Genomic DNA, 25,088 nt, shown 5'->3' on the forward strand with positions numbered 1-25,088 from the left:
TGACAAGGAGAGCAAAACTCTGAGAATAGGGGTAATGTTGTAAGCAAGTGATGGAACAGAGTGTTTAGTCCACTGTCTGGCTCTGTGGCCTACTCTTTCCTCTCCACTCAGCTTAGTATTCACATCCCCAGAGAGATGCTAACAATAACATCATTATTTCCTTCACTCAGCCTCTGCCTGCAGTCTGGAGGTAGGACAGAGGACTGAAATACTTTTAGGATGCCTGAAAGAATACATGAGGACCCACCAAATTGTAAAACCCACAGCCCCCATGGTCCTATCAAACTTTTTTCTTTTTTTTTTGAGGCAGAGTCTCACTCGGTGGCCCAGGCTGGAGTTCAGTGGTACGATCTTGGCTCACTGCAACCTCTGCCTCCCAGGTTCAAGCAATTCTCCTGCCTCAGCCTCCCAAAGTACTGGGATTACAGGCGTGAGCCACGGCACTTGGCTCAAACTTGTTCTTTTAAGAAGCCTCTGCAGACAGTCTCCCTGACCCTCCTCAACACCTATGGTCAGGGATTCAGAGCCTACCAGAGGCTGCATTTTGCAGATGGTAACACTGGAGCCCAGCACATCAGGAAGACTGATGTCATACACGGGCATGAGGCACAGCTGGACTAGAATCCATGTCTCCCATCCTTCCGTCTCCACTCTCCTACCTGCTGATTAAGAAAGATCTGTCTTGAGGCCGGGTGCGGTGGCTCAAGCCTGTAATCCCAGCACTTTGGGAGGCCGAGACGGGCGGATCATGAGGTCAGGAGATCGAGACCATCCTGGCTAACACGGTGAAACCCCATCTCTACTAAAAAAAAAAAAAAAAAAATACAAAAAACTAGAAGGGCGAGGTGGCGGGCACCTGTAGTCCCAGCTACTCGGGAGGCTGAGGCAGGAGAATGGTGTAAACCCGGGAGGCAGAGCTTGCAGTGAGCTGAGATCTGGCCACTGCACTCCAGCCTGGGCGACAGAGCGAGACTCCGTCTCAAAAAAAAAAAAAAAAGAAAGAAAGATCTGTCTTGTCCCATTCTCTGTGACTGGAATTTGGGTCTGGTTTGTACTCTGCAACCATGTGTGGGTTCAGAATCCAAGGTACCTTCCTGCTTATGAAGGAAGTGCTACATTTCTGGATAAGCCTTGGCTCACTTGGATATAGACCCCTTCCATGCTTAACAACTGTTCCTGCTTGGGGAACCCTTTCCCTTTCTTCAGATCTGACTCAGGCCATACCTCCTCCAGGAAGTCTGCAATGCTATGTATTCTACACCTTTTCCCTTGCAGACAGGGATCTTCCCAAGGACAGCAACTGTAGCCCACTCCTCTGTGTATTTCCAGCCTCAAGTCCAGGGCCTGGCATTGAGGAACATTCAATAAATGATTGTTGAATAAATTTTGTTGAATACACCAGAAATGAAACAACAGCCTCAGGCTCAAATAGATATTTCATTATCTGGTGAGAAATTAAAAGATGCCAACTCATCTTTAATATAATTGACTGCTCTTTTATGATGCCTCTCATCTCATTTCTCTCTAGCCCTGCAAAGCACTGAAGCTCCTCAATATCCTTCATAATCAGAGGTACTATTTATTCTGTAGGCATTTCATTTAACAGCACCAAGACCCCAGATCTTCAGTGGTCATTTCTTTTCTCTGGCATAAAAAGGACTACTAATAGCTATTCAGACTGTAAAGAGCAAATGAGTGCAAAGAAGAAAGTTTGATAATTCTAAACCATAATCTTCCCTTTGATTGATTTCCTCAAGGCAAAAAATCACCATTAAAAGCAGTGTTGCCTACCTAAGTTTTTACAAAGACCATCAGCCCTCCATAACACTCTGTAATGCACTGACATGGGGCAAAGGGCAGGTGCACAGTGGATCTTGTCACCATTCCCTCAGCTTTAGCTGAATCTCATCATTACATATAAGAGGTATTTTTATAGTTTGCACCCCCCCCCCCAACCACTGTCCCATCATGACTTATGACTTGAGGAGGCTACAGTTACCCTTGGAAACAACAACTTCAGCACCTGCTCAGCTCCATCTCAGTGGGATGGCAGGAGGCAGTCTCAGGTGGAAATCCTGCAGGCATCTGCAGGGGCGGAGGGCCCACTATGGTCCGCTGCTGCTGTGTTCACGATGAGGCACACAAAGTTGTTTACAGGTCACTTGTGACAAGCATCATCACCGAAATGGTCCAGATGCCTGACACAGAGGAGCATGCAATAAATGGTCTTCCACTAAGGGCTTTCACACACGCCTCACAAGCCCTCATGAGGTTATACACAGATCACATATCTGTCGCATACTTTCTTATGTTTCGTATTTTAGAACTAGGCTTTGAGCACCTCCTCTGTCCAGGACGTGATGCCAAGTACTGGGGAGATTACAAAATGGAATCAACTAAAATGACCACCATCTATTGGCAGCGTATGGAGAGCATCCCCCACCAGATGCTCCGCACATGCCAGCTCACATGGTGCCCGGAACCCTGGGTGGCAGGGATGTGGTCTTAGAGTAAGTTTTAACCTGCCTACTCAGGCAGGTTAGCTAAGTGGCTCTTAAACTTCGCTCCGCATCAGAGTCATCTGAGCAACTTTTAAAAATTCTGATGTCCAAGCCACACCCCAGCCCAAATTACATCCAAATCTCTTGGAGTGGAACACAGACACTACTTTGTATTACCCGCCCCCCATCTCCACACACACACTCAGTCATTCCAGAAATAGCCTAATGACAAATTGAAGTTCCCATGGCTGGTAAGTAGGGGAACGGGGTGAATTGAGCCCAGTTTTCTGACTCCAAAGCAGGTGCCCTGTCCTTTCATGTCACTCTACCTGTAGGTGCCTACCTTCAAGTTACTCACAGACTCTAAAAAGAAGAATCAGGATAATCTAGGGGGTCACAGGGGAGAATCAATCCCATGATATGGGTCCAAAGGGCTACAGAATTTAAGAGAGGAGAGATCCCTGAATTTGGAGCCAGTGGGTGATGGTTGCTTTTGGAGAGTCTCATTTGAAAGGGGCCTGGAGGCACAGGTCTTCCTCCAAGAGGGTGGTGGGAGGTGTTATAGGTGGAGCATACAACATGCACAAAGCAACAGGCAGGGGAGAGGACAGGGTCTAAGTGAAGAAACTCAAGCAATTGGGTTGGTGTTTTGAGGACCAGCAGGGAGAATGTGGAGGTAGGGCTAGAAAGACAGGTGGGTGCAGTGATGGGAGGACCTGAGAGTCAGAGGGAGGAGATAGTGATGTATCTAGTTGGTAACAGGAAGCCCCTGAAGACTCAACTGGCAATGACATGATTGTGCATAAACTCTAGGAAGAATCATCTAACTGTGGCAGAGGGGAGGCCCTCAAAGTCCACTGTAGAAAGAAACTGATTGAGAGATCAAATGAACTGGTATTGGAGCTCAACTAGGAGAAGGATGCAACCTCCCCAGGAATTAACTACCCACCCAGGGTAGGGCAGTGACACTGAAAGGACAAAGAGCAATTGGGATGGCAGATTGGACAAAACGTAGCAGTGACTGGCAACGTGGAAGGCTTTACTTTTGGTAGCAGCCCTGACATTTACTAGTTAGGCGACCTTGGGCAAGCCACTTAACTCTCCGTGTCTTAGTATACAGCTCTGGTGAATGGGAATAAGACCCTTCCTATCCATCTCACAGGCTGGCTCTGAGTCTCAAATGAGATAATGCATGTGAACCATCAATCAATTATTGACTGTTCCTCGGTGCCAGGCCCTGGGCTCAAGGCTGGAGATATAATCAGAAGAATAAAAAAGCATTATACATACCAAGTCCTAGACAACTCCATAATGTTATTAATACGCTGCACGTTCTCTTTACTTTCCCAAGCTTTTAAACTTGAAGGCTGCACTACCATATGAGAAAAAACTGTTAATAATGATGTCTTTTATAGCTTAAAGTTATGAACAAATAAAAAGAGTTTATGTCTTTTACCATTGCTGGAGAACAGACTTAGCAACATGAAGTTGAATTAAAATGTCAATAATTTTTCATTTGAGTTTCTTAAAATATATTTAATTTCTTTTTCACATTTTTTCCATATTTTATGCAGCAATATATTCTATCTATTGAGTTTCTGGAATACTTCAAAATCCAAACTAACCAAACCACAAAGTCATTGCCTCGTTGCATTTGTGCTTCTGTAACAGAATACCACAAACTTGGTAATGTATAAAGAATAGTTTATTTCTCATATCTGTGGAGACTAGGAAGTCCAAGATCAAGGTGCTGACATCTGCTTTCTGGTGAGGGCCTTCTCACTGTCTTCACATGGTGAAAGGTGGACGGGCAAAATGGGGAGGAACATTGTATTCTCACATGGCAAAAGAGTAGAAGAGAGTAAATCTACTCCCACAAGCCCCTTTGATAGTGGCATTAATGCATGCAAGAGGGGTTCACCTCCGAAGATGGCAGCCATGAGGATCATCATGTTTATGACAAGGGTCTTCAATCAATTATATTTCTTGAAACTGGGGACACAGGAGAGGGACTTGCAGAAGAGAACAGATTTGAAGACGAATCTTCAATTATCCCCAGAATTCTATTAACAAGTACTGCATTGTTCCAAGGGGACCAAGTCCTTGGAACTCTGGAATTCTAGTTAATTCTGGCTTCCAGTTTATTCTGTGGCCTCTAAGGTGAGTAATAAATTCTAGAAGGACACTTTATATGTTCAAGAGGGTATAGAGGCCATCCAAAAGGTAAGTCTTATTTGGGCTTCTTACCTACTCTAAACCAAATAACCAATTATTAGATATTTTGATTGTACCTAATATTTAACTGTTTGCTGCTACACACACACACGCACACATACACACACACACACACGTGTGTGTGTATGAGACTATGAGACCTCAGAGGTGTGAATCATGACATGTAGTTCCCTTCATTCCAACAGAACTGGCAGAACCACTTGGCAAACTGGACCCCTGAAAAACGGGTAGTTTCTGCCTGCACATCATGTTTACATATTAGTGTAGACGTGTAAAACCATGGAACTGTTTAATCATTTTTGAATAGCTATTTGCTATGACTTCAAAACATCTAGCACACAAATGGAATATTTTACTCCTGGGAAACTGGGAGCTCTTGTTTTCAAGAATAGAATAAATTGGCAACCACTTTTAATAACAATGCAGCGTTTTCTAAAACACAGAGGGGAAACAGAAAGGTACCATAGTCTTGGAAACAAAATAATACAGAGAAAACATAGTGAGGCTTCCAGAGATGTATGCAACATTTCCACATAGCTGCCTTGAGTCCCACATGCCAAACTCCCTTGGCTTGTTACTAAAGGATGAACATGGGTGACAGCCATGGTCATTCTCTGGCTATCCTTTCTCAAAAGCATGGGTGTTACTGAGGTGCAGCTGGCAGACAACAGTGCCCACTAGTTGGCAGCTTCTTATAGACCCCAATGCCCAGAAGTATGATAGAAGCACAGCCAGTTCAATCAATCACACTCTAGTGGGTATAACTTTTAGAAGACAAGGCTACTTTGCAGACTGCTGTCATGGAAGAAAGCAGAGGATGGCAGGAGGCCTCCCACCCATGTACAGATCTCCTTTCAAAGTAGTCCTTATTCTCCTGATTCCCAAATCCATCCTATTTATCCATCATCCCTTCAGCTTCCAACTCAGTCCATGACTTCTGCATGGACAGGGGCAGGTGTTTAGGAGCACTGGCCCAGGAGCCAGCCCTGCCCAGGCCCTATGGCAGGGTTGGCAGCAATTTATCAGGCATACCCTTTATAAGTTACAAGTTTCCTCCACCTCCAACACATTTCCTAATGTGTGCCCCTAGCCATTTTCCTCTTCTGATTTACAACCCAGTGTCCCCATGAAGACAGCCTAGAACGTTGGCAGCACAATAGAGCGATGATCCCCTGCCTGACTCATACTGTTACTGCAGCCACATTCTTGGGTCATCAGCATACGACCTCAGTCTCTAGCTTGGGTCCTGCCCACTTTGCACAAACAGACCCAAAAAATAATTCAGCCATAGGCCTGACTCAGCACCTTCCCTTCACTCAGTCCATCAACAAACACTTATGAGCCTCTGAGGATTGCAACAGTTTACTTCAACTATCTCATGCTCTAGGGAAGGAGACACAAAAATAAATAAGTCATGAGAATGCAGTATTATTCATGCTGTAAGGGAGATCACGGTGCTATGCAATCTCAGAGACGAGGCTCCAGACCCAACCAGCAGCACACAAGGAGGACTTTCTAAAAGGGGTGAGCCCCGAGCTGAGTCTGAAAAGATGAGTAAGAATTGTCAGGCAAATGGGATGGGAGGCAGGGAGGAAACAAACAACGATCCCAGGCAGAGGAACCGCATCAGCAAGAGCAGGAGAGAACAACCACCACCGTCCTGGCATAATAGGGGAAGTACAGACAACCATGGAGTCAGGAGTTAGGCTGGGGCTAGATCATAAAGGACCACAGATGCATATAATGGAGTTTTAGCTACGTCCTTAATATGACTGGAATTACTGACAGGAAATAATGAGACAGTGGCCCAGTGAAAACTGGGTTTAAGGATGATGTCCCTGGCTGCAGAGCACATTGAAGATTGTGGAGAGAGAGCAGGAGCTGTGGACTGGGTAGGAGGTTTCTGCAGTTACCCCTACCCACAGCTAAGACCTACTTGGATAACAACACTGGCCCTGTGGAGCCCAGGTCTTTCTCTGTCATTTAGTCACAGTAAGTCAGACCCTAGAGCACTTCTTCCACTAGCTTGTCTGTTCTCTTGACCATGGCCCAGCTCTTCTAGTACCTGGCTGTGTTCCATTGGCTAGTGTCAAAATGATAGCACACTCTGGGGCAACCAGAGGACCACTATCTCAATAGGCTAACATCAAACCACAATCCAACGGGTTGACAGGGCAAGTTGATTTTGAAGGAGAGGAGTGGGAGAGAAGGTCATTGGTTTGCTGGGGAAAACAAATGAGTCAGCATGCCTCAGAATACCACTGGGTCATCCTGGGGCTTCAGGAGGATGCCAGAGGCTTCTAGAGAAAGGAGAAGGCTGCATGAGGGCTCCGGGCCCCTGCAAGAAGGAGGGACAGGTCCCAGAATGTGAGGAAGCTAGGCTCTCCTGCCTTACCTGGTTCTGAAAAGGGCTGAGCCAGCTTTGAGGTTGGAAGCCTGAGAGAGGATTGTGTTTGCCCTGCTGTCCTCTGAGAAAATGCAAGTGGGTCTTTTGATACAATATGACAGAGCTAGACACTCTGTCTCAAATCTAGATAGAGCATTGCCATTTACCCTTCTCTGCCTTTTCCCTCAGTACTCACCAGAAGGGAGGCCCTGAGACCATGATCCAGGAGCCCAGGTCCCAGGTGTGGAGAATACCACCCCCACATTACCCCTGGAGAGACATCAGAGACACATCAGCTTGGCTTTTGCCTCCAGAGCTGCTCAGGAACCATGACTTTCTCAGAAGTACAAATGCCCCTGCTTCTTGCTTCTTCTGAGACACTGCAAAAGTTATGAGACAGACTGCCTGGTATACCAATGTTGGTTCAGCTCTCTTGTCAATGGATCAATCAATTCCAATCCTTCACCTGCAGAACAACTCTCCACAACCAGTCTTAAGCTAATGATAGAACCTTTGATTAATTCTTTTAAACAGCTTTGAACAGAATTTCAGAACAGCATTTTCTTCACCAAATAACACCGTGTAAACTTCGTGGGGCCAAGAGAGGGTGGCATGAAAATCAAAAGCACATTACATGAAATCACTGAAGAAAACTCCCAAAGTATACAATATCAACCGTAGCAGTGTTGTCTGAAGCCTGCCATCAAGATGAATGGGGGTGCCTTGGAGAAACATCAGATGGTATTTGTCAACTCACTGTTCTGAAGGACAAAGCAGGTCATTCCCCAATTGAAGAGAAGTGAGGCAGCCGTAATGGGACAGAGATGTGTGGCCGGAAGGTAAAAATCAAACCTCCTAGAAATAGCACTGCATACAACCAGCAAAATGCATTTATTTCTCATTTAAATAAAAATGAAGAAAGAGGGAAAAATCATTGCAAAAATGGTTTGAGATTGCACAACATCCAGGTTCCTGGGAGAAGACACAGGACTCAGTCCTTATGTTCATGTACCCATCTCACTCCCTCCAGAAGGCATCTCAGCCCTGGAAATGTCCATCTTCAGTCCAGCTCTACAGCCCTCCCCTGAAATCCTCCAGGGCAGCTTGGCCCCTTGGCCCCCCTGCCAAGGCATAATGGCAGTTTCCTCCCTTAACTAAGGCCCTGTGCCCCCTTCCAGATCACACTTGGAAACCAAGTTTGGGTGTCAGCTCCACCCTGCAGCTTCCTCTGACTCTCCATGTCCCGCACCTACTTTATATCATCATGTACTCACAAATGGGCTCTTCACCTGTCACACCTAACACTTGCACCGACCTCCACCATGGCCCACATTAGATTACATTGTGATCATTCCTACATTCCTCTAGCCCATGAGACCAGGAGGTCCCAAGGCACTCCCTGCATGGAACAGAGGACACTGCCAGCACCCAATAAACCCTGGGGTGAGCCGAGGGAGGAGAGTACGGCTGCTGATGTCGTGATCTGAAATGTAGTACAGTGCTATATAGCACTATGTTGTTGGAATATAAATACTAATTCATTTTCGGAACCAATCTATTCAGTAAAATGAAATGTTGGCTTTTTTTTTCCTAGAGAAAATATAAAAAATTACTGAGACACAAACGGTGGTGTGAGCCAAGGCAGCTGAGGAACGTCTGCCCTAAGGTGAAGTTCATAGAGAGAGTGGGGGAGACAGCTCCTGGAGCTGCTCTGGCAACAGCATTGAAGCCCACCTGTGATGTGACAGTGCCTGCCCACCAGTTTTGCTACAGCATATGCTATGTTCCTACTATGTGCCAAGCACTGTGCTCAGCACTGGACTGTGCTGTGCAAGACTCTGCCCAGGAAGAGCTCCCTAACAAGCTATACTGACAACTGCACAAACTACAGCCCATTGTGCTCCCCACAGGTCTCCTGGATATAACTGCCGTTCCAAAACAAACAAACAAACATGAAACTGACAGTCTGCACAACTCACAAAAAGGCCTTATCAGATATAACAGAAACATGTGTTTTTAGGATTACTGTGATGAGTGACCCTCAGGCTTACAGTCTAAGCAGAAACCTCAGAGGAGAATTTGGAAAGACTAGTACAGCGACAATACCAATCTCCGCCCCTCTTCCTAGTTCTAAAATAACCCCAGAGATGCTGAAATTCAGGCCCTCCAAGGTGGGTCATGTGTGAGCTATTTTCAATTCTTCCTGCCCATATCACCACCACCTCCCATTCTTAATATTAGGAAGTCTACTGGGCATAGAGGAGGAAAAGGAGGTAATGTGATTGGAAAAGTAGGACTAGATCATATCATTGTAAAGTACTGGAGAGAGAGAGAGAGAGACAGAGAGAGAGAGGCAGAGAGAGAGAGAGAGAGAGAGAGAGAGAGAGAGAGAGAGAAAGGCTGAATTCAAGCAGGACATTCAAACCAAACACCAGAGCACCTGAGACTGCTCTTCCAAGAAAAACAGGGAGGGGTCTGGAGGTACGCAGAGCAAAGGTAAGGCTCCAAACCCTGTGTGGGGAGCAGAGGCTGAAGTCCCTGTGTGCACAGAGTGTCCCTTTTGGTTACTCCCAGCTGAGTTCCTAAAAGAGTATGGCAAGAAAGGGGTCTCTGTCACCCTCCTCCTCATTCTCATCTTTTATGAGGGGACCAGAAAAATATTCACTGAGTCAATTAAAATAATTTAATGTGTTGTAACAATAATAATAATATTAAATCAATGTGTTATCCTAAGAGATAATCACCAGTCACAAAATATGCTAGTTAGTTAAACATACAGGTACCATACAACTCATCCATTCCATTCCTAGGTATTTACCCATGGGAAATTAAAGCATATGTTCACTAAAGACTTGTACACGAATGCTCATATCAGCTTTATTGAGAATAACCAAAAACTGAAGACGCTGTAAATGTCCATCAGCTGAATGGAGAAACAAATTGTGGTGCATACAGATGATGGAATACTATTCAGCAATAGAAAGGAATGAACTATTAATACATTCAACAACAGATGAATCTCAAAATGATTATACTGAGTAAAAGAAGCCAAATAAAAAGAAGAAAATTCTTAATCCAAATTTTTAAATGTTGTCATTATTTTTTCAGTATTTCTACAATAAGAACTTTTTAAATTACAAAATAAATAAGCCAAATTTAGGGAAATCTGCTAATCTTTCTTGTTCCTATGTAGTTCTGTTTAAATAAAATTCTGGGAAACTTATACTAATCTATAGTGACAGAGAACAGAAGAGTAGTTGCCTATGGGGTGAAGAATGAGATTGGAAGGGAGTGGCAGGGAGGGATTACAAAAGGAAATAAGAAAACTTTGTGGGTTCATATATTTGTTCATTATCTTGGTTGTGATGATGTCTTGATGGGTATATAATATGTCAAAAGTTATCAAATCATACACTTTCAATATGTGCACTTTATTGTATGCCAATTAAACCTGTTAAAAATGACAGTAAAGGATGTTTTGCAACAATATAAACAGGAATATAAATTGATGGATCCCTCTTGAAAAGCAGTTTGGTGATATGTATCAGAAACCTTAAAATGTTCTTATTCTTTGATATTTCCTTAAGAACTGTATCTGAAGGACATAAAATAAGTTACAAAATTTTTACTGCAGAATTATTTATAATGAAAAAATTTGAAACCACTAATATATCTGACAAAAAAAACTCTACTCGAATAAATTGTAGTACACTCACATATTGAAATATTATGTAGCCATTAAAAGTAACATTTATGAAGAGTTTTTAATAACTTGGAAAGATACTTATGTGCTAGTGTTAAGTGAAAAAAAAACTAAGACATAAATTGCAAATATGGTATAAACTAAATTATGTAAAAATATGCATAGAAAAATCTCTGAAATACCTTTAGGATTATCTCTGAGTAATGGGGGTTATCATTCATTTTTAATCTTTTAATGCAAATTTTAAAATGTTGTTACTATTTTTAAGTATTTCGTTAAAGAACATATTTTTAATTATAGAATAAATAAACAATATTTAAGGAACTCCTCTAGTCTTTCTTGTCCCTTAAAAAGGTAAGCCCTTATAAAAAAACAGATAGACTTTTTTCAACCCTTGTACTGTGAAAATGTAGAAATGTCTTCTCTGCAAACTGCCACCCTATAACGTGAACCCATGTTCCTTTTTCTACTTTTAGACAACCTAGAGAACCAGCAAATCAACATCACTCATTTTCACCTAATTTTGTTGCATATTTTGTTCAAACCCTGCTTCTATCTACACCTTGAGTGTGAGCTTCCTGAAGACAGAGGTGAGGTCTTTTTCTTAATGCCTCCTCTGCCACATCCATCCCACCTTGCCACAATACCTAGGAAAAAGCTAAGGATACAAGGGGACACACAAACACGTGCACAATCATGACAAATTCATAATAATGCTATTTCACGTTCTTAAAACACCTCCCTTTTTGAATCAAAACTCCAGCAAAACAATAGTCCTGGGGGCGGGGAGACAGGGTACTTTGGACCAGGTTTTATAAAGAAGAAAATGAGACAAAAGGACTAACTTTGGCTGAGTCTAATTTCAGGAGCCTTTCGCTGACTTCCCTATGTGAACAACAGACAAAAGTACTGGTACTCTGGAGTCACTCACTTGCCTGTGAGCTTCCATCCTGTCCTACTCAGCTTTGTATCTCTAGGCAGGTAAATTTTTGTGAGTGATTTTTAGATGAAAGGGTTAGCAAACTGGCAAAGGGATGGCTATTCAATTGACTCCATTTTCTGTAATATAACATACATCCAAGATATTCTTCAGTTTTTCAAGACCTGTTTAATAATTTCTCAAAAATGTAACCCTCTAAACAACGTGTTCCACGAGAGTCTTCGTAGCAGTTCTAAATGACTGACACACTGAGGAGATCCTGCCCCCTTATCTCAAGAGTCTCCCAACCCCCAGGTATGAAGCGCAGTCAGCCCTTGGCTTCTATCATGGTCAGCATCACATAGCCTGCTGGGCAAATATTCTAACATGGTTGAACCTATCTCCATGGTGCAGCAGGCAGTGCATCAAGCTCATAAAATGATTGAATGCTTAAAACAGCTGAAGAGATGGAAGGCACAGAAGGAAAGGAAAGCAAAATGTCAAGAGAGACAGTAAGTGGATACTAGTGGCCCAAACTCAGTACTAGGCCTTGGAGGAGAGATAAGCATGGCTCATGTCCTCCAGAATAAAAATGCCAAGAAGGTTCCATCTTTGATACTCTTCTAGGTAATAGGAAGCCACTAAAGCTATTTTTTATTAAGGACCGATATGTTTACATCTAGTGTGGGATGCCTCAAAGGAGGTCAAGACTAAGAATATAGTGAGGAGATATCTCAAAACTCCGAAAGGAAAATGGTGGGGCTTGAAACAGGGTGAGAAAGAGAAAATGCTAATGAGAGGATGGATACAGCACCATAGTATGTTGAGCTGGCTCACCTCACAGAAACCAATCGTGCGTCACTTTCCAAATCCATGCTCAGTGATATCACACTGGTAACCAGAAATCAGTCATGATGGGAGCATTTACACTAAAGAAACTGGCAAATGCTGCAAATCAGAGGGCTTTCCCTTCTCTCTCCCCCTAAAAGCTGGTGTTTACCATTTAAACACACCACTGAATAAAGGGTTTGGAAAGCAGGTGGATTTGGGAGGTAAAGTAGAGATAAGAGTCCAGGATAACCCCAGGATATTTCTAGTCTGGATTTTACAATGGATACAGTTCCATCCATTGAGATAGAAAACACAGGAGAATAAGCTGGTATGGGGTGGGAGAGGAGAAGGTCAGCTCAGTCAAAGACATTTTGGTTTGTGGGATAAGATAAGCCAAAGAATGTGGTTGCGGATAATGACATTCTGTGTCTGAAGCTTGGGAAACAGTTCTGTGCTGCAGAGAGAAGTTGTATTTAAAGCCATGGGTGTGAGCAGGTAGAGTAAAAAAAAGGGGGCGGGTTGACTGAGGGCACAGAATGAGCTTAGAACTCTACAGAACCCAATAGTTTAGAGACTTGCAGAAGAGATGACTGGCAAAGAGAGTGGGGAAAATTCAAGGAGCAAAGGGAAAGAAGGGGTGATCACCCAGGAGACAATGAAGGAGGAAAATTCAACAAATGGGGATGGCATCACTGTCAAATGCTACAGACCCCAAAGAATCCTCTGAGTCTGGCATCAAAGATACCACTGCTCACCCTAACTAGAATAGATTCTGCAGAATGTGTGGATGTGGGAAAGAGAAATAATGCCCCCTCAATATCTGTTTAATCTGGTGATGATGTATCATTGTAACAGTCAAGATTTAACTAAGAAGAAACTAACTATACTAGATACCTCCAAGAAAGGAAATGTAACACAAAGAATCAGTTACCCAAGTGATGGAGAATGGGAAGCTAAGCAACAAATGGCAAGACAGGAAGCCACTATCACCCCAGGGCTGGAGGGACAAAAGAAGGGACCACATGGTGGACCTGGAACTTTGGCAGCCATCCTCTGCAAGGGGGGCTCAGCAAAGGCAGAAGATGTGTGCCAGAAGCTAGAGCTACAGAAGAGGAGAGGTGATCGCTGACAGTGAGATTGGCCAAGGTAGAGAAAGACACGGGGAAATACTTTGGTTTCTCTCTTCCTCTCACTCTTGTCTTCCACCAGTGCCTCCCCTTTCTCACCATAAGTAAGTTGGCAAGACATCTGGAGGATGTAGTTTCCCATCATATACAGCTAAGTAACAGAAGGGTAGAAATAGATCTGACACAAAACAGGCAAATGAATGACACTATCATTTAACACATTTCGTAACATCTAGGATGCCATCAATTATAAGGCTCATCCTGATTTAAGAGATGTTATTATTTTTCAAAAGCCATCTTAGAACTGATGAAATATGGTATACCTGTGGAGACAGGATCAGATGGTACAATGCTTCACAGCCTATCTATTGTTCCATGCATATCGGGTTTTCTTTGCATGAGACTGTCATTGAATCCCAAGTCTACAGAACCACACACTGGCCACTTAAAAGGAGCACAGAGCTGCCAGGTGTGCTTCTCTGCAGGTTCCCAGTTGATCTCCCTTCCCCCAGCCCACCTGGTACATCATGGCCAGCCACATCTTCTCGTTCATTATACCACCGTGGACAGAAATCAAATTTATCTTATTCCTTGATGTCCTACCACATTCTATAATGGATTTCAGTCTTTTGTACAGAAATGCATGGTGTGCCTCAAAAGAAAGGTAATCACTGAGGCAGAGAAAGGAGAAGTACAGACAAGAGAAAGGTAAAGCTAAAAATGAATGAGCACATGTAACTCACCTCACACCTCCTGGACAAGGGCTAGTGGTGGACACATACACCTTGTAGCTGATAAGCCCTCCCAAGAGTGACCAGCAATATTCTTGGTGTTTGATGACTGCGGAGACATAGGAGACATCACAATGGGGCAAATGTTCTAGTGGCTGTACCCCTGCCAAGGGGCAACAATGTAACCAGACCACAAGTCAAGCAGGAGCAGGGATTTGCTCTGACTGGCCTTCTGTGTGAGAGCTGGCCCCTAGTTTCTCCTTTTGAAGGAGAGCAAGCAGCCGGGCACCCTGGATAAGCCCTGTGTTGTTCAGCTCTGACTTCATCTGCAGTGTGGATCCATATCAAACAGGGGGGACCTCACGGCTGCTTTCACACAGGCAGTAACTCAGCAGGAAATGAGAATCAGAAACACAAGGACAAGTGCTTGCCTTTGATGAGTTTGACACAGGGGATCACCCGGTGTTTCTGAAACTGTGAGTGCCTGAAAAAGTTTCCTGCGCTAGCCCAGCCCCTCCAGCTCAAGACCATGGGATTCCTATTCTTCCCAGGTCTTCCGAGCACAGCTTGTGGCAAACAGGCTGGTCTCAGCTTATGCCCAAACTGGCACATGTCCTCTGCTGACTTAGGGCCATGAGCTGACATCATTTCCCCTCTCTGAAACCCTCTCAAACCTCAAACCCTCATTACCCCTGTAAAGTCCCCCATGCTCCAAGGCCATCTCATTAAATCACTTCATTCATTCCTTTGTCTATTCAGCCAGTCAGCAATTAGTTACCAGATGCTGGGATGCAGGTATGAATTAAGACAGCCCTGCACCTTCACATAGCTCATTATCTAGTAAACCAACCAGGCTTCTCAGATAAGAAAAAAAAAGTAAAGATTGCATAAACTCTGTTTGAGGCATATACAGGTTAGAGTTGAGGCAAAATTATAGAAGGAGAAAGATGAAGTTTCATTTTAAGGAGACAAGGAGAAGGTCAGTGTTGAGGGGATATTTGATCTCTGCACCAGTTGGGATCTGGATGTAGGCTGTGGGTAGGGAGAAGATGAGGGCATCCCAGATCCTGCAGGGAGAGTAAGTGGTGCTGCCTGGAGGGATGAAACACCTGATTTCTTCCTCAGCTTGAAGTGTCAGGTGTGGCAGAGATGAGGCTGGACAGCATATCTCTGGGCAGCCCCAGAGGCATGAATGGCCCCTGCTCAGAGCAGGCATCACCTGCTGTCATCACCTCTGCCAATCCTGACTCCAGCCTCATTCATTGTCTGTGTTGCCCTCCTGTACAGCATCATCATTCAATATTTTAATCTGTCAGCTTGCTAGTTTCTGCATCAAAACTTAAATCATCTGAGGGCAAAAAACCTGTCTTTCAAATTGGCAACACTCATTGCAGCTTTCTCTGCTCTAAGCAGCCTGCTAAGCCCAGGAAGTGGGGGGAGGGGGCACGTTACGGATGAAACAGACACAGCCTTGGTAAAGTTAAGTTTGGGGAAAGTGATATTCAAGTCTAATTAGTTTGTGAGGGTGAGGCAAAAGGACGCATACCAGCAAAAATAAATTATGTATTTTTTTAATTAAGATATTTTTGCTTTTCAGAGAATCCTATTACTGGTGAATGACAATCAGCGTTGTACTCAAAGTTTTTGTCATGTAAATTCTGCATTTATCCTACAGCTTTAACCTGTCAGAGCCATTGACACTATTCTTTAGAGGGTTTTCTTTCGTTTTCTTCATGGTTATTGCTTTTCACCTGAAAACAGGAAAAAAAGAGAGTCTGTTCCAAACAGAACATCACTTTAGTAGACCTCTGTGTTTCAATTTCAAAACCAATACTTTCACAATAAACTAGAACAAAATTTCCTTTGGAGAATAGGATGTGAGCAACAATGCCTTCTCTGTTCTCCATCGACCCAAGCCCAGCAGGTGTGACTAACAAGACAGTCACCATGCTGGGCCACTGAGAAGGATGGTGGCCTCTCTGTCAAGCCCCAGTCTTCTCTTCTGAGGTACTCACATCTGCAGAGGAGGAGAATATAAGAGAAGGCATAGTCTTGCCTTCAATGAGTATGAAGTAGAGTTAGAGAAAATGAATAATGCACAACAAATATAGAACAAAATATGAGAACATGTTACCAAGTGGGATGCTGAATACCGAAGCAACATGACCAGCCTAGGCTCTGAACTCTGGGTTCACTTCCTAATACCACTACTTATGGACTTTCCAAAGCTCTCTGGGACTCAGTTTCCATAACTGGAAAATAGGGAAGTCAGGAGACCCACCTCACAGAGTCATGACAAGGGAAATCTCAGGTAGTCTGATGCATGAGAAATCTCCAGAACAGGATGGCTCCCGGTGAGTGCTCCTTAAGGGTTAGATATAGGGCAGGCTGAGTGCAACTTAACGAAGCCACGTAACTATCCTCAGGGTCCTACCACCCCCTGTCGCTGCACATCTTTCCAGCCTTTGGGTCTAACCCTCTCCAGGGACTCCATCTTTGCTCCAGAGCTCCCTCCATGCATGCTGCCCACCTCAGAGGCTGTGATTCCCCAGGAAATGAATGTCCCCTATCCATCCTTTCTCTCTCGGAGCATAGAGACCACTGTAGCGAACGTCAAGGTCAGGAACAAAAGGAATCCAGGAGAAACGCAAGCCATCAGCTAGTGAGAGGCACATCTGAGATGAGAAGGGCCTAGCTCTGGATGACTTCGGAGAGGGACTCAGCTAAATCCACAAGAAGTCCCTGTGCACTGGAGTCCTGATCCACTAGGTAAGAAGTATAACCATCCTGAAGTCATTTTATCTCTGACACATCAGCATTGACCGTAATAAATAGTCTAGTCAGTTTGGTGGAGTCTAATCCACTGGACTACAAACATTAAATGATGTTATTTTTGTCCCTACTATGATCCAGTCAGGAAGCTGAATGCCATGTGGAGACCATGTACAGGACCTTGTTAGTAGCCAATAGCAGTCTATGAGCCCGGCCTGAAGAAACCCAACCCCCAGTTATTCAAGGCAACAGAAATCGTGGAGCAGGGATAAACTATAACCCCACATCTAAATTTCTGAGCCACAGGACCTGTGAGCATAATCAAATGGTCACTGTTTCGCTAAGTTGTGCAGGGGTTTGTTAGGCAGCAATGGATAAGCAAAACAGCAGCCTCTTGTATGTCAGGTTTTTATATTCTCAGGCTTACTGTAGCTTTACAACAGCCTCTTGAGCTAGAGTTTAATATACCCATTTTAGAGATGAGAAATCTGAGTCACAGAGGAGTTATGCAATTTATCCAGCATCCTGTAGCTTCTAAGTGGCATTGTGAGGATTCATAGACTACTCACACACAACGCATGGGTCAGCCACCCAGAATTAAGAGAACTTTTCAAATAAATCAGATGTTGTACTTCAGTGACTGGAATTGCCGTGTGTGTGTGTGTGTGTGTGTGTGTGTGTGTATACGTATATATACACATGTGTATATATACGTATATATATTAATATTGCCATATATAGAGCAATATTGCATATATACATGTATGCGTGTATATGTGTATATATAGCAATATATATTCTATATTTAATATATATTATATATGCTAACACTCTCCTCACTGAAATAAAGTTACTTGGCTGTCAAAAAAGTAAAAGATACTAAATCCCATCCACTTAAGCTGGGCCATGTGTCTAAGCTAATGGACTAACTCACATCAAACTGCTCAGCTGATAATGGCTTGGTGCACTCAGTCTCTTAGAGAAAGCAGAATTTGTATCAATCAGATTTTTCATTGTCTTCCCTGAAGTACCTGAATTGCCATAGTAATTTAGACCTGTGTGCTAGCTATGGTGGATATAGGGGAAGGATTTTTAGTTCTGCCAGCTGTTCCACACCATCAAAGGAAGTGGTGAAGACAGAGGTAAGTGCTTTGCAAATTCACTTATAGGTGCTCTGGGAAAACGCTGAAAACAGACACTCGAGAAATCTGGCTATGATCAGAGGTGCCAGATGTTCCCCCAGACACTTAGATTATGTAGGCTGCAGGCACTCAACTTAATTCAACTCATTTCACCTCCAAAGGGTGGGTGCCTGCTATACCCCAGATCTTGGGAAAGGAGCTACGGCAACCCTGCCCTCAAGGAGCCTTCAGAGGAGGAATGAGCCCAGAGGAGAAATCACCACCACTGCCAGGCTCAGTGCCTGCCCCAGCTGCAGAACACAGCACATCTTATTCTAGCAAAGTCTCCTAGCCCCAGATGGATGTGAAGACAAGTTTAAGTGCTGCATACAAGCACTGAGAGTTCAATGACTATTCAGTATTCTCCAAATGCCCCACAAAACCTCACAGCTGGCAAGTAAGTCTGACTGGATGTCCAAAGGCATCCCAGAATTGCTATCCTGAAATAGATTTACTGTATAGGTAGATGCAGAAAAGACACAGCAAGTGTTCTACAAAATACTTTCTCTTAGGAAACAACAGGTGCCTACTTGAGGATGGAGGGTTGGAGGAGGATGAGGATCAAGAAACTACTTATCAGGTACTCTGCTTATTACCTGGGAGATGAAACAATTTATACACCAAACCCCTGTGACATGCAATTTACCCATATAACAAACCCAACATGTTCCCCCTGAATCTAAAATAAAAGAAGGGGAAAAAAGCCTGCATACACACACACACACACACACACACACACATACACACACAGAGCACTTCTCTTGTTTGTTCCCTCTTAGTTTGGGCTCCATCAAAAGCAGGCCCTGAGGCAAGGATTTGAGCACAGGTGTGTAGGAGGTGGTCTCAGGAAATACCAGTAGGGGAGTGGAAAAGTGACTCAGGAAGGGAAGAAAGCTAGTAAAGGCTGGAAGCAAGTTACCAGTGTGGGCAAAACTGGAGCTTAATCCTCTTGGAGATGCCTGGGCACTGGGTAAAATATCTCAGTCATCCTCCCACCTGAGGGAAGAGGGACGGGGGAGTTGGGATGCTGCTCCATCAGTGCCTGTCAATCATTGGTAAGGATAGTTCCTGAAGGTATTAATTCCCTCTGACTCTTGACCTGCCACACTTGGCAAGCACGGAGGGGTCTAGGGGCCAGGGAGAGACTACAGGCAAAGGGCCGCTGCTGCTGGAAGTCAGGCCTACCTGCATGAAAATGGCATGAGCAGAAGGGATACAGGCACGGCACTGACAGCTACAAGCACCCTCTATGTCCGCACGTACCCTCTCCCCTAGAGGTTCAGGGGGAATATGTTGGGTTTGTTACATGAGTAAATTGCATGTCACAGGGGTTTGGTATACAGATTGTTTCATCAATCAGGTAATAAACAGAGTGCCCAATAGGTAGTTTCTCAATCCTTTAGGGGAGAGGATCTGTGTGGGCATAGGGGGTGGTTGTAACAGATATGCCCTGCCCATATGACAGAGACTATCTAGTCTCTATTCAACCTGCACCTTACTAAGCCTGATGAAAGGCATTTCCTAGAAGGTGTCAAGGCCAGATATGAGGCCCAGTCCAAAGCTCACATTCCCTCTGGGGAGGAAGTCCCAAATTCTAAGCCACTATTAGCAGGTCCCACCTGACTCAATAACCATTCTACTCCTCCAGTTCAGCACAGTGGGGTGGGGGATAGAGCTGTCTCTTCCCCATTCGAGCTGGCTATGGGTAGAATATAGGGCCATTTCAGACCTGATTTTGTGACCACCCTTGGGGAAGGAAGGTCTGCTTCTGAACCTCCTGGTAAAAACAAACATAAGCCCAGTACCCACAAAACCATTGCAACCTGGGACTACCTGAGAATAATCCCGACCTTAATCACTGCCTAAGAATTGCATGTTGGGAACTAATATAATCCATTTAGGGTATTTTCTACTTGGAAGGTGAGATGACAGTGAAATGGGAAATGAACTGGTAGCAAAGGCCTGAATTTATCCTGAAATGGCAGAGATGCAAGAACACCATGCCCTAAGCATCTGTTTTGCTCCCCCAATTTTTTGTTAGACATACTTTTGTCTGGCTGTCATAGGTATTTCATAAAATCTCAGGCTTTTATTGACAGGACTTTACCCTTCCAAAGCTCGACCATTTCTGTCAATCAGGATACAAATTCCCTGCAAAGTTAGAAAAGACTCCACGTTCTAAAAAAATTCCCAAGGAACCAATGTGGGGAGCAAAAAACCAAAGCAGTCTCTGAAAAGGAAGCATTTTAGTAAGTCAAGTCAGAAGAGTGGGCATGAGGACATTCTTCTCCCTCCCAAGCTCTTCTTTTTATTGCATACAAGCTGGGTCTGTGCAGGAGCTTGCAGGGAAGCTGTTTTTAAAATTCACAGCCCATCATCCATTATAATTGAAAATATGGTGACGCATAAGGGATGATGTTGATTTTAGAATCAGAATGTCAACCAGGTCTTCTCATTTCAGAAATACATACATCCCTTAGTGCCCTGAAGTTACTGTTGGGCTGAAATTTTTATAAACTCAACTCCAAGTCAAATATTACAGAACTACCAAATGTCACTGAACTACTTATTAAGGGGCTATACCATTCCCCATTAAATCAAAATATTAAAATGTATTTTCATCTCAAAGTTGCTGAAACTCTCTTAGGCAATCCAGCCTCTCTCTTAGAAGCACTTCATGCTTATATGAGGAGGGGGAAAAAGAAACAGCCACCTAGGGATTAAAATAAAAACAAAAACAAAATAAAAACCCTCACCCCTTTAAATTATCCATGAGAACATTAAGGAATAATTTTTATCCAAGAGAACAGCATTTTATCTCTGAAATATCAGTAGTGACCTTAATAAACACTCTAGCCAGTTTGCTGGAGTCCAATCCACTGGACTATAAACATCAAATGATGTTATTTTTGTTCCCTACCATGATTTGTCAAGCTTCTCTTTCCCAAAGGGTGGCAGCTGCCTTAAAGATATTGCAGCCCAATTCCATTGCTTTTCATTTCCTTTTTGTTTATGAATACTTAGTCTAGTTCACTTTTAAACTTCAATCTTATATCTGATCCAAAGGTCATTGTCTCTGGGCCCAGTGTGGTCTCCCCCTCATACCCCCTTACAGTGCTTCTGTGTCAGGTAGAGAAGCAGGTAATGGGAAAGACCCCGAGACGTCTCCATGCTTAACTGGCAAAGTAGTGATCCTCCTTTTGCTTGGTCTAAATGATATTCTAGCACATGATCTATGGGCTCCCCCATAGATCTTCCAGCATCCCCCATCAGGGAGACCCTATTCTCCAGAAGATCTCCTTGTGAAATCCTGGCCTCTTTCAGTTGACCACCAGCTGGTGACATTTTCCTCTTTTCCCCAAAAAGGTCTTTAGAAAGACCTATTTACTGTCCCAGAAGTTGTCTACCCTTTAAGGCAATTTCAGCCTGTAAGCACATATGAGATACTTCTTGGGTACCTCTTAGAACCAGGAAATGATGAGTGCATGTGTGGTGGAGGGGTGGTCCAGGCACCTCTCTGCCTGAATGGCCCCCAGCACACCATCTAGAGCTCCACAGTTCTCTTCCCTATACCAGTGGCATTAAAGTGAGTCAGCTGGATATTCTTGGTGCAGCTTTGATAAACCCTGAGCTTTCCACGAATACAACCATCCTATGAATTGAGGCCAAAGAATGCTTTGTCTTATTCAAAATATTGCCAGAAGTCTTTCAGCATTTAAAAAAGTCACGTTGACACAATATGTCCATGATATCTGAATCACCAAAACAACACACACAGATCTGTTTGCATCTGCAGCTGTTGAATTCACAGTGATTCACATGGTGTTGCTGCTGAACTGGCGACAAGCATCTAATTCACTACTTCCTCTCATATGGTTGGCCCAAGCATTTGTTGAAATACATATCATTTTATTATACATTATTTAACTTTTAATTTCTTTGTATTCAGTGAAGACATTATATTGATTTGTTAGATTATATAAGTGCATAACAGTATCAGTAAACTTCATTTTAGAAATAATAATGGGGACACTAGAAAATATGTGTTGTAAAAACAGGCCGTTGGTTCTGATAGGGTTGAAAGTTCATGATTCTTTACGTTTATTTCCATTATTCACCCTGAAACTTTGGTAAAATCCTGTTTGGTCCAAGTTCAAGCCTTGATATCTAAAGGAAAATGTTATTTCCACTAGAGCCAGAATTACAGAAAAAAAGGTCTATTCTGTCTCGGCTCAATCTCAACCCATGTAGGGAGTGGCAGAAAGAAAGGGAATTTCAAGGGCAGAATCAGGGCTATAAGCAACCTAGCTCTCCCCCATGTTCCTGGGGACTGTGCCTCAGAAGGTGACCCTCTCAACACCAGCCTCAGAGCTCGGGATTTTGGTTTGGTTGAGGAAGACGGTATTTCCCCATGTATAGCGCCAAAGCTTTATCACTCAGAACTGAACCAGCATATCCTTATGGATTACCATAAGGGAATCCCAGCAAAAAGTAAATGTTCTGACTTCAGAGAGACTCCTATTTGTTCATTTTGTGGACTGCATACACAACCTGGAAATCTCAGCACAGCCACAAATTGGCCCCTCTTCCTGCTGCCCTGCCTCCCTAGCTGTGGGCTCAGAACTCCACAGGCCTCATCACATTCAGCATCCCACTTTAATTGAAGACAAAGTTTTTCCAATTAAAAACTTCATGCTTGCCTCTACACACACATGCATCTGATATCATAAATTGCAAATTGTTTTTAATGACCTGTTTGGAAAATGCAGCATGCTTTATCCACTTAAAACTTGTAGTCTAGGGTTTAACGGAATGCTGATGGGAGCAAGGAGGACCCAAGGAACGACATGGGAAAGTATCAGATCCACCTGCAGCAGCCAATGATTACAACCAAATTCTCATCAGTGCGTGACAGAAGATATTCTCCCATAGTGTTTGATATCCAATGCTACAGAGCAAAGTGGGGGCTTATGTCTATGCCACTTCACTGACGGCAAAGGTAATTTACATTCATTATCCAAGAAGGGTGCACACTCTGGAAATTGCCGCAGAGGTTCATGACCCTGGGCTATCTAGCTTCTGCTCCCCAGCCATAACTTATACCCAACAAGCCCCTAACCCCAGCTGGGCTCTATCTCCCCACCTTGAACGTATCAGCTCATACCAGCAATAACCAGTAGGGCCCTGCCTAGGATGTTGACCTCTCCTAATCCTCCTGCTCTGCCAGCCCTGATGTATGTGTACTGAGGAGATGAATACTGGGGATCCCAGGGAATGAAGTAGAAAGATTAGACAAGGAAAACCCCACACACCAGCCTTACATTTCCCCACAAGGCAAAGAGCTGGGTTCCAGGGAGCTCCATCCATCATTCATCCACCTACTTGATCCGTAGTGTTAGACCGAGTCTGAGAACCTGGGAAGAAGAAACACAGTCTAGTGAGGCGCAGACAGGTGAGCAATGACAATGCAATCGAGCAGTGCCACTGTGGAGTTGTATATGGGAGCCATGTAATGAAGGGAAGTGAGTGCCCCAGGGGATGCCCAGGGATGGATTCCCAGAAATGCTGACAGCATGAGGGAGGCCTGCCAGGATGCCAGGCAGGACAAAGTACAGCAGGAGACAGAGCAGTGTGCACAGCAGACAGAACACAGGAAAACTCCTCCAAGCAGAAAACTGGGTTGTCCTGCAGACGGGGTTGAAGTGAGAGGAGCAAGTGCAGAGAGGGTTCCCCCCTTCCTTCACTCAGACACTGGGCTAGGTGCTGGGCTGTGCTCACACAGAGCTTCAATTCTAGCCCAGGAACAGCTAGGCACCAACTAAGGGCCTTTTAAAACAAGCCAAGGAATGTGGACTGTATCATGAAAGTGGAGAAGTAACATGAGGAATTTTGAGCAGGAGTGACTGTGTGTGTGTATTTGGAAGATCCACCAAGGGCTACGTAGAACTGGACGAAAGAGAGATCAGTCCACAAGCTAGTGGAAAATGTGAGTAAAAGCATTTTACTAAAGACAGAGGGCTTGCTATGAGCCACCACTTCAAAGCAAGTCACCACATTCACACTTCCGATCAAATGGCCTCTTATATAAGAACAGGTGACTTGTTTTGAAGTGGTGGCTCATAGCAAGCTCTCTGTCTTTAGCAAGTTTGTCTGGTTCTGATCAATAAAAGTAACAATAATTTTTTTTCTTTTCTTTTTTTTTTTTTTTTTTTTGAGATGGAGTCGCTCTGTCACCCAAGTTGGAGTGCAATGGTGCCATCTTGGCTCACTGCAACCTCTGCCTCCCAGATTCAAGTGATTCTCCCGCCTCACCCTCCTGAGTAGCTGGGATTACAGGCGCCCACCACCATGCCCAAAATGTAGCAATATTTTCTAAAGATGTTTTTACTCACATTTTCCATTGAATTGAGAAAACACAAATTATAAAGCTAGGATGATGATGATTCTCTCCATTATGGGTAGTATTTTAAGGAGTGGCTCCCAGGGAGCAGCCAAACCCTACCTTCACAAGAAGAGAAAGATCCTGGAAGGGTGAGGGCAAGATAAGGGAAGAGAGGGACGAGAGGAGTGCTAAAGGCTAATGTGATGATTCTGTTTTTTCTCCTCTTCTGCTGCAGTGGCCATTGGGACAAAGTAGTGGTGGAATATTTCAAAAGCAAACTCAAGGAAAAGCTACAGTTTCAAGCAAAGGTTCTTGGCTGG

The 25,088-nt window shown here is 43.9% G+C and overlaps 2 long non-coding RNA genes across 3 annotated transcripts; one reads left to right on the top strand and one right to left on the bottom strand.

The window, feature by feature from the left end:
- Positions 1–958: 958 nt before the first annotated feature.
- LOC108584681 lies at positions 959–23,205 on the bottom strand. The gene is made up of 3 exons (XR_004182273.1): positions 19,572–23,205; positions 14,446–16,184; positions 959–3,873 (listed from the first exon to the last, which is right to left on the bottom strand). It is a non-coding gene; the product is annotated as an uncharacterized LOC108584681 (long non-coding RNA).
- LOC103882328 lies at positions 14,821–25,088 on the top strand. 2 transcript variants are annotated; one of them, XR_004182270.1, is made up of 4 exons: positions 14,821–14,909; positions 17,029–17,202; positions 23,183–23,385; positions 25,004–25,088. It is a non-coding gene; the product is annotated as an uncharacterized LOC103882328 (long non-coding RNA). The 2 variants fall into 2 exon arrangements; XR_004182271.1 differs by lacking the exons at positions 14,821–14,909; positions 17,029–17,202 and adding an exon at positions 18,696–18,783.

The sequence above is a fragment of the Papio anubis genome, chromosome 2 (genome assembly GCF_008728515.1).
Source record: "Papio anubis isolate 15944 chromosome 2, Panubis1.0, whole genome shotgun sequence".
Taxonomy (NCBI): Eukaryota; Metazoa; Chordata; class Mammalia; order Primates; family Cercopithecidae; genus Papio; species Papio anubis.